The sequence below is a fragment of the Mytilus galloprovincialis genome, chromosome 6, assembly GCF_965363235.1.
Source record: "Mytilus galloprovincialis chromosome 6, xbMytGall1.hap1.1, whole genome shotgun sequence".
NCBI classification, from domain to species: domain Eukaryota; kingdom Metazoa; phylum Mollusca; class Bivalvia; order Mytilida; family Mytilidae; genus Mytilus; species Mytilus galloprovincialis.
The window spans coordinates 63834072-63849221 of record NC_134843.1 but is presented as its reverse complement, the minus strand read 5'-3'; the positions used below and the strand labels follow the sequence as shown (position 1 = coordinate 63849221).

General features: G+C 30.6%; 1 long non-coding RNA gene across 1 annotated transcript; it reads right to left on the bottom strand.

Moving 5' to 3' along the window:
* Nucleotides 1-1362: 1362 nt before the first annotated feature.
* Nucleotides 1363-4514, bottom strand: LOC143078258 (uncharacterized). Its single transcript, XR_012979135.1, has 3 exons — nt 4028-4514; nt 2513-2621; nt 1363-2030 (listed from the first exon to the last, which is right to left on the bottom strand). It is a non-coding gene; the product is annotated as an uncharacterized LOC143078258 (long non-coding RNA).
* Nucleotides 4515-15150: the final 10636 nt, after the last annotated feature.

Here is a 15150-nt window from a genome sequence, read left to right as displayed (position 1 = left end):
ATATTGAGAAAATTATGCTTTGGCAAACCAAAATGGTATTACATGGATTAAGTGGCAAAATAACATACACTTTTGCAACTTTATTGTATTTATCATGTTTTAGTGAGTTTTTGATGAAAAAAAAAAAGAAAAAAGTTGTAGTCTTGTCGCCACTTTGTTCCTTTGGTTACCATAGCAAGCATAAAATGTACACTATTCATTTCCTGTAGGCCTTTTTTGTACAAATTTTCACCAGGAAAGTACTTAGTTGGAATATGCAAGAAAATTCTCACTGAATTGGCATCTAGATCATAAGTCAATGCCACAGATACCTATAATACAATTTTTTGCTGTACTTTGACCTTTGACCTCAAAGTTAAAAGATGACTTTTGTTTACAATTTTGTGTCGGGAGCATTATCTGTTTGCCCTTTGACAAAATCTTTCGATATTTGGCACATGTGTGCAGCACCTCAAGACAATCTGTTGTGTTCCAAGAACCATCATCCCCAAATTTATCCAAACCTTCCTTTAAGGGAATTGAACCTTATAACAAAATTTCATAGATATCCATTAATTTAAACTGAAGGTATTGTCCGGAAACCAATGTGACTTCAGACAACAACAATGACGACATCATACCATTATACATTCCCAAAAATTGTTTGCGGTCGAATAATAAATGATTAGATCCTCATTTCTCAACCTTATATATTCTGAACTCCCAACTGGCATGACCATCATGACCATGGATCTTTTCCATTTATAATTAATTTTTTTTGGGGGGGGGGATTTCAAATCAAGGACGAAACCACATGAATACATGAGTACATGCACGTATATAATTGATAGTGACAAAATCTATAAATAAGCATGCTATTTGTTTTTGCAAAATCAAATATGATTATGCAGAGTGGTTTAATTCTTTATTGAAGGCTGTACCTATTACTATAAACTTTTACATTGTATGGTCTCTTAATGGAGAGTTGTCTGATTACAATTATGCAGAGGCGGATTTAGGGGGTCATATAGGGAATCACTGAAGAGTGACTGGAGGGGGCCCCCTTAGGTCAGTCAATGGGCCCCCTTATGAAAATTTCTGGACCCGCCACTGTTATACTACATCTTCTGATTTTTATTGTGTTCCATAGCAGTTTCTTCAAAACCTTTGGAAATAGAAGCACCCTTTATCTTCATCACCTGGTTTGTATAAAAGTCAGAATATGACAACAGAGAATTATTTCCATACATCACAATGATTATGGCCTAAAGAGAACTGTGATAGGTTCATGTAGCCTTGAAATTGGCAATCATATCAAACCTCCTTTGTTAATAAGACGGATAACTTGGCCTGATTAAATGTGACATATACTTAGCAACAGTGTTAACATAACAATTAGTTTATTCTGTTTAGTAATTCAATCCATAAATTTTGATCAAGATTCAAATGCATGTACTGCACAAAACAAAAAATAACAAGGGCATACTACATTGATACTTATAAGTTTGTTCTTTTTTGTGTACATATTTCTAAATAGCACAACAATGTTAACACAATTATTTTAAAAAATACAATTTTTGACTTTTCATTCCCTTATAACAGATTTGTTTTAATATAAATTGATCCCATTTTCTGTTACTCTGTAATAATTTGGAACTAATTTTATCAACACATATATATACATCTTTTTAGAAATTCATATAAACCCTTGCATAACATAAATGACATGTATAAATATTTGCCTATATAAACACATGAAACATGATAAATATCTAAATAGTTTCAGAAAATTTTGAAATATTCTTTCAGATACCCAGTAATATTTTAAAAGATAAAGATTCATAAACAACTTAGTTGATATTCTTAAAATTGTCCTCTATCAAAATTGTCATTTTCAACATTGAGGTCTCTCAATTACTAAAGTAACTTCTAAAATATTACCAAAAGTCAAACATATACATAACAAACTTAATAGGTATTGAAATGTTCTGTTGTATGAGTCTCCCAAACTGGTTACAGTTTCATGTGTGATTTTCTTTAAGCTCAGTCACCTGAAAACAAATGAAGGAATAGTCAAGCTATACATTTCTACATCAGTTTTTTGCTTGAAAATGTTTTAAATTAATTATATTAAATAAGATGAATTTTAATATTATATACATATATTCAAGTACACATATTTGAAGTTTAGTATAATTTTTTAGAAGATTTCACATTCAGGAATTCAAATATATTTGTAGTGAGAGATTAAAACCCTTCTTGCATATCTGGAAAATACACACTTGGTCTCATTAATTTTTATGTGTGTGTCATCTGTGTTTTTATTTGTTCTTAAATTAAGCTGACACTGGTCATATTAAAATGTTTAACAATTCATTTGTTATGCATTCTTATTCTGATTTACATTATGTACTGATGTAATGTCTAGTTTATTTACAGGATTTAAGATTTCACATACTTTATCTCATATGGTACTTTATCAAAATATAGATAAACACGTAAAAAATGTACTTTAAGAGATACTGGTACTCACTTATGAATTTTCATATTAATGCAGTAGGTTAACTTCAAAATCAAGTTGATCCATTTCTCTAATTATAGGCTCCTCTATATGTAAGTCTGTCATCTGATGTATCTTTTATCTGTTTAACGAAATAACAGATTATAAGGTGATCAATTATTCTTTGAATTGAATTTGGAAAATTGTATTTAAAATCAAATTAGTTATTTTCTTATCTTAAGAACCAGTGAAAAATATATAATGAGCTGTTAGCATCTTACTACATTAAAACATTCAAAGTTACAAGACTTTTTTGTATGATTAATTCTATTTTTAAATGGACAGGTTAATGAATAAAATGATCTAAATGAACACTTTAAAGCAGAAAGGTAAATTGTGATTAACTTATTACTAAACAACTTTACTTGATTTATTTGAGTCAAATTAACCTGATATGTTATGCGTTTCAGGATCACACATGTACATGTACAAATGTATCTAAATTCTAATGACAAGATCTCAAAATGTGCTAATTTTAAAATATTTTTTTCAGTTTTGAACTAAATGTTAAAAGTTTGAAATCCTTGCAATTGTATCATGTATATATCACATGTCTAAATTAGTTTCTAAGGACACGAAGGACAATAAACAACAATTTTATGATACAAAGGTATTGCTGTCCCAAAAGTTCCCATCTAAATAGTGGATTAAGAATCTAATTATCTTAAGATTTGATATACAAGTTTTATTTTTATAAATAACTATATATGTAATCATGATAACCACTTTTCAATATATGTGTGTCTTTCATATGTCATAAAATATAGGTACACTGTATATGTAGCAATCAAAATTACAGAAAATTTTAATTTGACGTTCCTGATTTTTAACAAATTAAGCTTACTGTTTACATGTATATCTGACATAAACATACATACATGTATGACTATCCTGATAACTGTAGGATTGTCTTTACTTTTATAAATTGTGACTTGGATGGAGAGTTGTATCATGATCTATCATTGACACTCATGCCACATCTGTTTATACATTTATCTATTCTACATGTACATGTACATGCAAATGTATTCAGTTGTACATGTAGTCGCATTTTGCCTACATGTACATTCATTTTGGCACATGGACATACCTTACTGACATGTACATATTAATGATAAGCATAATAAATAAGGTGACAGACATGTATGGTCTGTTTTGTATATGGAGGATAGTTGTACATGTGATTTTCTCATTGGCAATCATAATGATCATAACCAAATCTTCTTTTTTTATGTAATGTTTGAGTCTGATACATGTAGTTTTTTTTGTTTTTTTTTTATTTTAAATTATTATCCTATTCAAATAATGTTTAAACATGATGAATAAAATTGTATAAAATTGCTTTCAGCACAGATCATACATTTGCAGAGAATAATTTCACATTGTAACTAAAAATAAAAGGGAAAGGGGGGATGTATTAAAATTATTGAACGGGCCATATGATTTATCCGAGAAGTAATTTAAAACTTTCATAATTTAAACTATTACCTGTTCCAACTGGTATAACTGTCGCAAAGAATTCTTTTAAACACTATCACTATCATCTGCTTCAAAGTGATCCGCCTTTCCAGTTTTCAAGATGCACAAAATTATGGCATTTAGATCTTTATAGTTTGCTTTTGGTGTCCATGATATACCATGTACTGAGTCTGTTTTAAGGTGGGAGAAAACTGTATAATTTCCAGCATTTGTCCAGCTGAATCATCAAAAACTACTCACGAATGGCTTTAAATTCCTCATATTCCACATTTCCAGCAAATAATACAATAATTTCAGTCTTATAAATAATCTTCATTCCCGTACAGATATAATTTGTAACTACCTCTGTCTGGAAGTGATCACCCGTACATGTATGCAACAATCTCCTGGTGAGGGAAATAAGTTTCCCAACACCACAAAGTTATGTACTTTTCTTAAATCTAATCAAAATGTTCAATTATGTATACAAATATACAACAGAAGTTCATTTTTCTGTCAAAACTATGGGGGTGTTTGGATATACGCCTAAGGCAGACTATGATTACCCATAGGTACCTATGGTTTGATATTTTATATGTAAAATATCAAACCATAGGTACCTATGGGTAACCATAGGCTGCCTCAGGCGTATATCCAAACACACCCATTACCAGCTGGTCACAACCTTTATCGGTTTTTAAATTGAAGAGCATCACTTTTGGTATGTCTAAACACCAAAAAGACGAAAATAAACTGCTGTTTCCTGACAGTTTACTGCATTAGAACATTTACATATCAACAGATACCAAAGATGTTATTATCATTTCCTGTTGTATTCATGGTCATCTTTTAGAATATATATATCAATTGTTATATTGTAGGCTGTTTTTGTTGAGAAATTAATACCCCTATTTCCCTATATAAGCAGTCAAATTTACTGAAAAATCAAATTCATTTTTTTATACATAATAACCCAATATGACTTTTTAAAATGTCATTTCCCAACAAAACAAGGTGGATACATTACAAAAACACATTTATCTCAAAAAGGCTGTTGAACAAAATTTCCAAGTTCTGCCTGGTTTTCTCTGGCATAGCCTCTTAAAATATTACAATAAAAACAATGTCATTCTTAATTTTGTTAGCCCGTCCTTGTAAATGTCGATCTTTCACAAAGAGATTTAACGGCCGTTCGAATGAAAACTATACTAACAAAGTACAATATAATTTACGAGGTATTTTAAGTTCTGTTGTAAATATGGAATACTTACCCATCATCAGGAACATATAGATTATTACCAATAAACACAAATAGTCCATTTCAAAACACTAGGCCGTAAATTACTTATACTTCTGTGAAAATTGTAATGACTAAAGAATCAGGTACAAGTTTTTTGGTAACCAAACGCAGTTATCTGAATATTTGTTGATTGCTAAACATTCTTTATAAATATTTATTGAAATGATAGGTTAATGATAAGGATTAGATAATTAAAATAATTTTGTTGTTGTTAAATTTGATTCACTGATCATTGTTAAATTTAAAGGATGAAAGAATAGAATTTCTTGTTCTCGTTCGGAGCTAAGCAGACCTTTTGTCTTATTAAATATTTCTATCGTAATTAATATATAACTTGTGTGAGAACATGAATTTTGAGAAATAATCTGTTTACAAACTTTGATATATTGTAAAATTTAAACCACCACTAGTTTACCTGTTTGCTATGTTCGAATCATCAACATGGCTTGCTCATGCAACTTTTCGTATCAAAAGTTATTAAAGGTACCAGGATTATAATTTAGTACACCAGACGCGCGTTTCGTCTAATTAGTGACGCTCATATCAAAACGTTAAAAAAAACCCAAACAAATTCAAAGTTAAAGAGCATTGAGGATCGAAAATTCCAAAAAGGTGTGCTCAATACTGTTAAGGTTATCTATTCCCGGGATAAGACAATCTTTAGTTTTTCGAAAATTTGAAAGTTTTGTAAACAAAAAAGTATAAAAAATGACCACATAATTGATATTCATGTCAACACAACAAAGGAGTAGGTCCGGTAAGAGCACTTTTTGGCCCCAAAATATAGCAGTTTTACAAAATTGTTAACATGTAAACTTTTAGTTATTAATTGGATAGTAAAATGGTTCTGCTACATAAATAAGGGCTGTTTTTGACAATACAATGCACATATATTGGGTACAACCACCATTAGGCCATGCTAAATTACTGAAATCTTCACAATTCCAGCATTTTAGTTAAATTTTGGACGGTTTCCGTGTAAAACGAAAGTGGCCGCATTCGTGTTCATCCAAAATATTGAAATATAAGTTGTATTTGATGATAATACATAACATATATAAAGATTGAGGATGAACACGGATGCGGCCACTTTCATTTTTGACAAAAACCATCTGAAAAGGGACATTTTTTTCGCATATTTGGTAGATTTTTCATATTTTAGCTTGAATCGGATCGTTTTTAATGACTAAATGAGTTAAAATCTTTCACAAAAAATAATTGAATCAATTGAAATAGACACTTAAGTGTTCAAAAAGTGGTCGAAATATTTCGTTCGATTAAACTGAAATTTGAGGCCAAAATCGGTCCTTACCGGACATTCTCCTTTGTTTTAAATTATAATTTTATACACAACCAGGACAAAGGTTTTCTCAATTATATTGTTATTTTGTTCTATCTTGTCGTGTTGCTGCCCTTTATGCATGTTATAGCGAGGTATACAATATAAATTCCACTTTCAAAGGCCGGACTATAAACTGTGGTTGCTTACATCTACATTTTATTGTCTAGTGTGACATATGTGAAGAGTTGTTAATTGTATAAAACTCGTAATACTATGTTCTTATTCAGATATGTCTAAAGAGTCCACAGATATTAAAAGACTTTTTTCTCGAGCTTACAACTTTTCTGGCAACATTGTTTTTTAGGTATTGAAATCGTTCCCAATAAGATATGGAAGAACCGTTTAACAAATGATATCAGATATGTTCCTTACGTCATAACTACAATGCCCTTCCTTTTCATGAATGTAACCTACCGAATTAGACTATTTACCGGATTTGTTATAATATAAGCAACACGACGGGTGCCACATGTGAAGCAGGATCTGCTTACCATTTTGGAGCACCTGAGATCACCTCTAGTTTTTGGTGTGGTTCGTGTTGATCATTCTTTAGCTTTTCTATGTTGCTTCCTGTGTTCTATTGTTTGTCTGTTTTTTTCTTCTTTCATTTTTGGCCAGGCGTTGTCAGTTTTTTTCGATTTATGAGTTTAGCTGTCCCTTTGGTATCTTTCGTACCTACTTTGTTTAATATAGATAAGATTTTTTCAAATTTATAAATCTTTTTGAATTAAAGATTGAACAAAAATCGACATAAATCTAAACGTTTGAGGTATTTTAGGTGAAATCGTTTAGTTTCTCATGTTTTATTACATAAGGAAACGGATATTGACAATAAGAGAGAAAGAAAAAAATAAAATAAATGAAACGACAAAACTGCTTCTTGTGCTGTAATGGGGTGCATTTACTTAACGCAGGCCAACAGATATAGTTGTTTGTTCAATGCATTACATTAATTGCAATAAGCTAAATTTAGGTTTGATCAACGACAGTACGATATTGGTATATTTGTTTAAAACAAGTGGCTTTGATTATCATGATGACTTAAGAGCAAGTTATGGTTAAATTGTACATGTACACCTGATGCAGTTAAACCGGTATATGTAATGTTTTGTTATTTATTTCTTTTTAGGGCTACCTCCGCCTGTGTATGTAATGGACTGAAACTTTTCTGGGCTTATTTACTTTTCCTCATTTCAGATTTGATCAGCTTTTAACTGTTACATTATATACGGCAATTTGTTTTCTGTTGTCCCGAGCATCAACAATGCCTCACTACTTGTTAAAATGTGATTCCATTGCAAAACAAACCATTTTTGTTATAATAAGTAGTTTATGGGAAAATAAATCAATGGAAGGCAAACGCCATATAACGATTATTTTCAATTCTAACAACTAATGTAGTGTTTACACTTTGTAACTAAAATGTTTTGTCCTCTGTAGATTTATTAACATTATTTTCCAACGAAATGTAAGTGCATTTAACCTAATGATCACAAGTTATTGTTGCACTGTTATGTCGATACATACATGAGTAGAGGTTATCATGGTAGTCGTCATTCGAAAAATGCGTAGCTTTAGATGATTTTGCATTTTATTCGGGACATTCCGTTTTAAGGTTTCTTCGAAGTTCATTTGTTATATATAACCAAAACTACACAATTTCAGACATTGTCATAAATATTCAAGCATGAGCTCCAGCTTTTACCCTAAATAGATTTTTTTATGATGATTTTTTTTTGGTAAGGTATTGTCTCATATTCAATTTCACTAAAACTATGGGAAAATGGTCATGATGTGTTAATTTGATATATCCTTGACGCGCTAATCATATCAAAACATTTGAGAACTGAACAGTCAAAATTATTTTACCCTAGTATTTATGTATAAAAAAACCTGTATACTTCTTAACAGATTGAAAAATGTGTAATAAATGGATTCCAATTAGGAGTTATATAATTGGTTTATCCTTCAGTTGTTGTATTCACACCTAAATACAAATACATTTAAATAAAAATACGCAAAGTAACATAGCTTTATTATTATGATACATCCTAGTGTTTTGTCTTGTATGTACATGATACTTTTTAATTGATATCAAATTACTATAGATCTTATCTAATTAGAAAAATACGCTCTATTTGAACAAAAAAAAACATTAAACAATAAACTGTATCTACCTTGTATATGATATGTATACGAAGCTTAATAATAATCATAGTACATTGACAACAAAACTATCTAGAAACAAACACCGTACAAGAAGCCAGTTGAAATCATGTGGTCGGAAAGAGAAAATTCAAAAAAAGGAATTAAGACCATATATCCATTTTTATTAACTCACCTGCATTATTAACAATAAAATATGGCGAGGAAAGCAAACCATTGCGATTAAAATGACGATTAAAACCACAATTGTCGTTAATAAAAAAAATGTATTATGATAACATTCAAGTTCTACATTTACAAAACACACATATTAGTTATAAAAGCAAAAGTAGTATAACGCTGGCAAATAGTCAGGAATTGATTAAAGCAACATTTGTGAATAAAATGCTTCGCCATTTTCCATTAAATTCCAAAAACCTGCATTCTGACTAAATGATCAATGACATATATATGTTTATCTTGCAATTTGGTGTCCTACTATACAGATACAGCCCTACATATATCGCTTTAATGCTCTGCCCACTCCCAGACTGAGTATTTTATAAACCTGCGTGACTTCAGAATGTGTATTGCAGTCGCATTCCAATGACGTTCAATTGTCGATTTCAAAACTTGAATGTGTATGATTGTGTAACAAAATCAAACATGTCAATTTCAGCATGCATGTTTAGTGAATGTCAAATCTGGAGCGTAGGTCAACCCGTACACTTCTGTTTCAAATTGGACAATGGTTTTTTTATTTGTTTTAACTATTCAAATTAGTTGTTATGTAAAAATAAATAATTATTCACCTGGAGTGATGTATTATTGTTGACCACTCGATATTCTTTTTTGCGAACCCGTCTTCAACTGAATGTATGATTACTGTATCGTATTACTACACGGGCCTCAAGGAATTTGAATCGAAAATAAATGCGAAACATGTGTTTTTTAGTGTCTTTCAAAACACAAATAATATAGAGAATTAATTGCAGGATAAAGACAATAACTGTTTAGTGTCTTTAAATATCAGCAGTTTTTGTACTCGCCTCTAAACAGGTGTAACAGCTTGCTAAAAGCTCGCATACACCTTGTTTCATAGCCTCGTACAAATACAGCTGATATTTTAAGACAATAATCAGTTATTGTCTATAAAATTCGACTAAACATCAGCCAATCAATGTTAGATCTGTAAATTTGCTTTTGCAAATTGTTTGCTCTTCCATCAACGGGATTCGAACTCATGCTACTGAGATATCGTGGCACCAATCGCCTTGCTTTGTTTCGATGCGCTAGACCACTCAACCTTTTAAATCTCTATAAATTAACCTAATATCGCTATAATGTATTTAGCAACTACACAAATATTTTGAATATTATATACAAATAACTAACCAAGCATTAAAATTAAAGTGAGATACTTTTTTTAAAAAGTAAAATATATTTACATAATTGCGTAGGTTTACCCTATATGAATCGTTTATCACGAAAATGTACTTATACATGTAAGTATAAGCAATATACTCTGAAATGATTTTGAGATGGAATCTGTGTTTATGATGGTTATACTTTATATGATCATTATACTAGGTAAGTATTTAATATTTACGACAGTATATGATACCACAAACAATGATAATTCTTTACTGCATTGATTTAGTTTACATTAAATCGTTACACCTCTTTGTTAAAGATCATGACGGGCTTACTGAACTATGGAATATAACTGTCGTAAGGATAAATATCATATTAAACCATCTAAGTTTCACATGTTACAGTATGAAATGTTAAGGGAAATTACATGATTTCGAAACACGATTTTAAATGTGTTCAAATAATTACTCATGGTATTAACTTTTGTTAAAGACACAAACTATTAAAAAATATAACAATAACTTACATACTTCACATTTGTACCTTTTTGAATGCAACTTCAACATTATATCTAGCATGCGACACCCATGTATAAAATTGAAAAAGGAAATAGGGGATGTTTCAAAGCGACAACAACTGGACCATAGAGCAGACAACAAACAAAGGCCACCAATCGATATTCAATGTAGCGAGACACTCCCGTATCCGGAGACGTCCTTCAGCTGTCCCCTTAAAAAATGTGTATACTAGTACAGTCATAATGGAAACTTGTATGTTAAGAGTTAGGAAAAACCATACGATACGCAATGTTGAATTTCGTTTTGGTTGCGGGTTTGTATCGCTGCTTTAAAGACAAAATGGTGACCATAGGATGCTTTTTGTTCAGGTCAGGTTGTTTTCCCTTTTTCACATTCCCCATTTTCATTCTCATTTTGTTTCCGTGAAAATATTATTTAAATTAAATGTACATGAAGCGGATCCCTCTTTACCAATAATATTGAATTTTAAAATCTTTGGTAATGCGTGCATGCATTGAAAAGTAGGTTATTATACATTTTATATGCACTGTTTGAATTAACTTAGCATAGGTGTTAGGTTTATAATGGGAACTTCTGATTCGGGAAATATTTATCTCGGAAATCAGTTTAGTAAGTATACTTATGGACACTTATAACAACTCTGAATTTGCATTGTGATTGAGTATTTGATACAGCAAAGGTTTGTGACACAAAAAAAATGTGGTAAAAAAACTAAAAAAAAGATAAAATTGGACATATACCAATTATGGTACAATATCCGAAATATATGTATATTGGAAGAATCAGTCAAATTTAGAAACCCCAAGAATTCATATTTTGCTCAAATACTTTTTAGTTAAACCATTTCTACTTAACGTGGTACCTAACACTGAATGAAGATAACTCTGTAAAATCAGCAGAACGTTTTAATGACATTGTGTTGTTAAGGGAATTTTAAGCTTCTCATTGATCAAATTAAGTGTTCGTCAAACTGCTATATAACCAGTGTATTTTTTCTGATTAAGCGGTTGGTTCAAATTTTTTGAAAATTTTATATTTTTGTCAAAGGATCAAAGAAAATATTTTGTCAAAATTTAAAGAAAATTAAACGAGACAAATAAATTTAAGTTAAGCTGTTGGGTACCACCTTAAAGGGAAAAAGAAAAACATTGTTTCCATTTACCAATAATGTAAATATTGAATTAGGTAATATATTTAGATCTGATGTTGTATTTATTTTCAATCTAAATTTTAATAAATTGAAAAGTTTTAAAATAATTCTGTCACTACAATTAAAGTTAGGCGATTGACTAACAGGTGAAATCAGTTAAAAACACTTAGTAATATCAAAATTGATATATACTTAATATGCCTTTCCTTTTTTATTGTTTTGAAAAATGTTTGTGTGCTGTATTGAAACCCCCTACTTTGCAATTTGTTTTACATGCACTCATATTGAAATTGCGGATGTAATCCAATTTAATCATATGTTCTTAGCGTTGTTTTCAATTAAAACTTGTTTATATTTATTCGTTTAGGCTTATATTATATTTGCCTTTGGGTATGAAGGAATTCAAAGTTCAAGAGTCAATCCTTAATTAAGATAAACTATTAGCCGCCCAAAAACCGTTTTGATTCAATGATCACTGAAGAGCATTTATTTTCGAGATCCAAGTAAGGTGAACGAAATTTTGCGTTATTCCACCGTTCCACTAATTTATTGTTTTCTGTTTGGTATTAAATTAATGATTAAGATCCATAGTGTTACATTTGGTGATCTGTTTGTAAGAAATCAATCCTATATACATTGCAGTAATTTATTTCTCAGTCCTAAACACAAAGACCTGAGGTGTTTCAAAGCACCATAATGTTTATGCATGTTGTTTCAGCAGTACATGTTGATTATATGGATATGTTGATCACATGAAAAATGGGTAAAAGATTGAGTGGTAAACTTCAAGTGATGTTTACCTTTGTATCCAATGAAATGTTATGTAAAATTTTGTATCAAATACGTGACAGTATAAATCTTACTCATACCAAGCATTTCATTATTTAAACATATCCATTCAGCACTTTTATCATAAAGTTAAAATTTAACAAAGACTAATACGGGTAAATCAATTGTGGTGTTACACCAATACACTAAGAATCTTTTTGAAAGATATCACTGCCTATAAAAGATCCACTATTTCAATTTCAGTTAAGCAATAGTGTACATTCTTAAGTATAAAAACACCCTAATAGTTAAATGGTTAAACATGTAAAAGATAAACATTTGTTAACATTTTATATTTGCTGTACACACGCATAATTGCCTTTTTCCAGTTGAGCAAACAATGTGATAGGATGAATTCAGCTAAATTCAAAACTTATATTCTAAATCTGAATAGCATCACTAGACCAAGAATTTTCCTACACATAATTGATGACTCTTGCATATTTGTTTATCGTTTAACATACCCAATTACCCAATACTGAATAAATACAACGTTTGCAAAAAAAAAAATCAGTTAAAATACAAGTGAATGGATCCAATCACCCATTAAAATTTCTATGACGCAAATTCTCATACATTAGTGGTTGAAAATCGTATTTGGAATATATCTGTACAATTGCACACCACAATTGTTTGTTTGGGGTCAGTTCTATCGACATGATGAGAACAAGCGCTTGTATTTGATTTAAGAAATAATTCATGGAAGCCATAGCTTATTGGAAATTTACACATGGCCTGGGACGTGATATTCGAATTTTATCCTGAGCGTTAGCGAGGGATAAAATTAACGAATATCACGGCCCAGAACATGTGTAAATTTCCAATATTCTATGGTTTCCAAGAATCATTTCGATTCTAATAGGACAACTACGATCATTAAAAAAACTTAAGCGAGGTGGGTAAAGCTGTGTGTGTGTAGCTGTTCTATGTTACTCCCTGTTAGATAAAGCTCAAACATTGTAATAAACCCGTAGCTTGCATGGATTATTTCGTGAATAACCGCTAAAATAAAAATCTGTTTCATTCCCAAAACCAACAATTGTCATTTTAATTTACATGTTGTCTCGTAAGCTACCGTCAAATCCAATGATGACATTTCGTAACTAAGGAGCCGCCATGTTGACTTGCTGAAATCAGTAAATATGCGAATAATGCAATAGAATATAAAATCAAACAAATCCTACCTTGATAATCAATTTTAATACAATAGTAAACAACATTTCAATGGTTCACGTAACAGAAAACTTTCAACTCTGGCGTTTTCATTTGTATGACGTCATGTTTTGAAATGACTTAAATGCGCCAAAAACATTAATATACTTTCGCGAAATTTTTGTCTATTTTTATTTTGTTGGTTTCTCCGAGTTCTTGTGCATTTTAAAATTGTTATTATGCATCCGAATAAGAATAAAAGTGATTTTGGCTTTTTTTAATTTCAATTTTTAAAACAATAAATTCGGCAAAGGGTTTGCAAATAGGTTTCAATACATGTGGATTTACGTGGGAAGTTTATTGTAACAGCCATTTTTATGTTCACCACAGAGTCTGCGCTAAGTATAGATATATCGAGAATTTTATCACAGTGTTGTTTACAAAGCGAAAGAAGCACGTCATATTATAATTGTATTTTGATTTTTCAATTAACGCTCAAGTGACTAATTACAATTGCACATCATGTTTGGTTAATGTATATTCGCTAACATGCACTTCCATCTTACATAATGCTAAATACTTGTAGAACCTATTGCAATTAACGCTCCCTTCTCCAAGTATAGTCCAATTCTACAGTCTTCGATTACTCTGCGGTGTGCTGTAACTCAAGGTACTGCATCTCATATTATATGGATTAAAGATAAAGTAATTCACGACTTTTCGGAGGTACAATCGCCGATGAACCTCTGACAATAGCCAATGTTCAACAGTCTGATGGAGGCAACTACGTTTGCCGGGGCATTAATGCAGATACTGTTAACGTTGTGAATACACATACCATTACGGTTAATCCTGTTGGTAAGTGCTTGTGTGCATTCATTTTTTTTTCTGAAAACAATTGTTGGTTAAAACAGACGGAAAACATTGCAATTGTCCATACTCAAATCATTTAATCTGATTGTTCGTTCCATCATTTAATCAAACAAGATTTATAAGGAGCCTGGACCTGTATTTGATTGAGATGTTATGCTTAAAGCATTCAAGACCATTCCCTTCCACTGAAATGAAAATTGTTTTTTGAAAATTAAAGGGCCCAAAAAATGAACCTCTTATTTAATATCTAGATATAAGAGAGATAGCAATTATTATGAATAGGAAGTATAAATTTTATGCATATATTATAAACATAATGTCTGTCATTTATTAGTATGATGTCAATATAAGGTCAGTAGTAAATTCGACAAATTTTAATGACCTAAATATTTTTTGGAGGATCTATAATATTCCAGAAAGAGACATGATATACAAAGTTATATATAATTT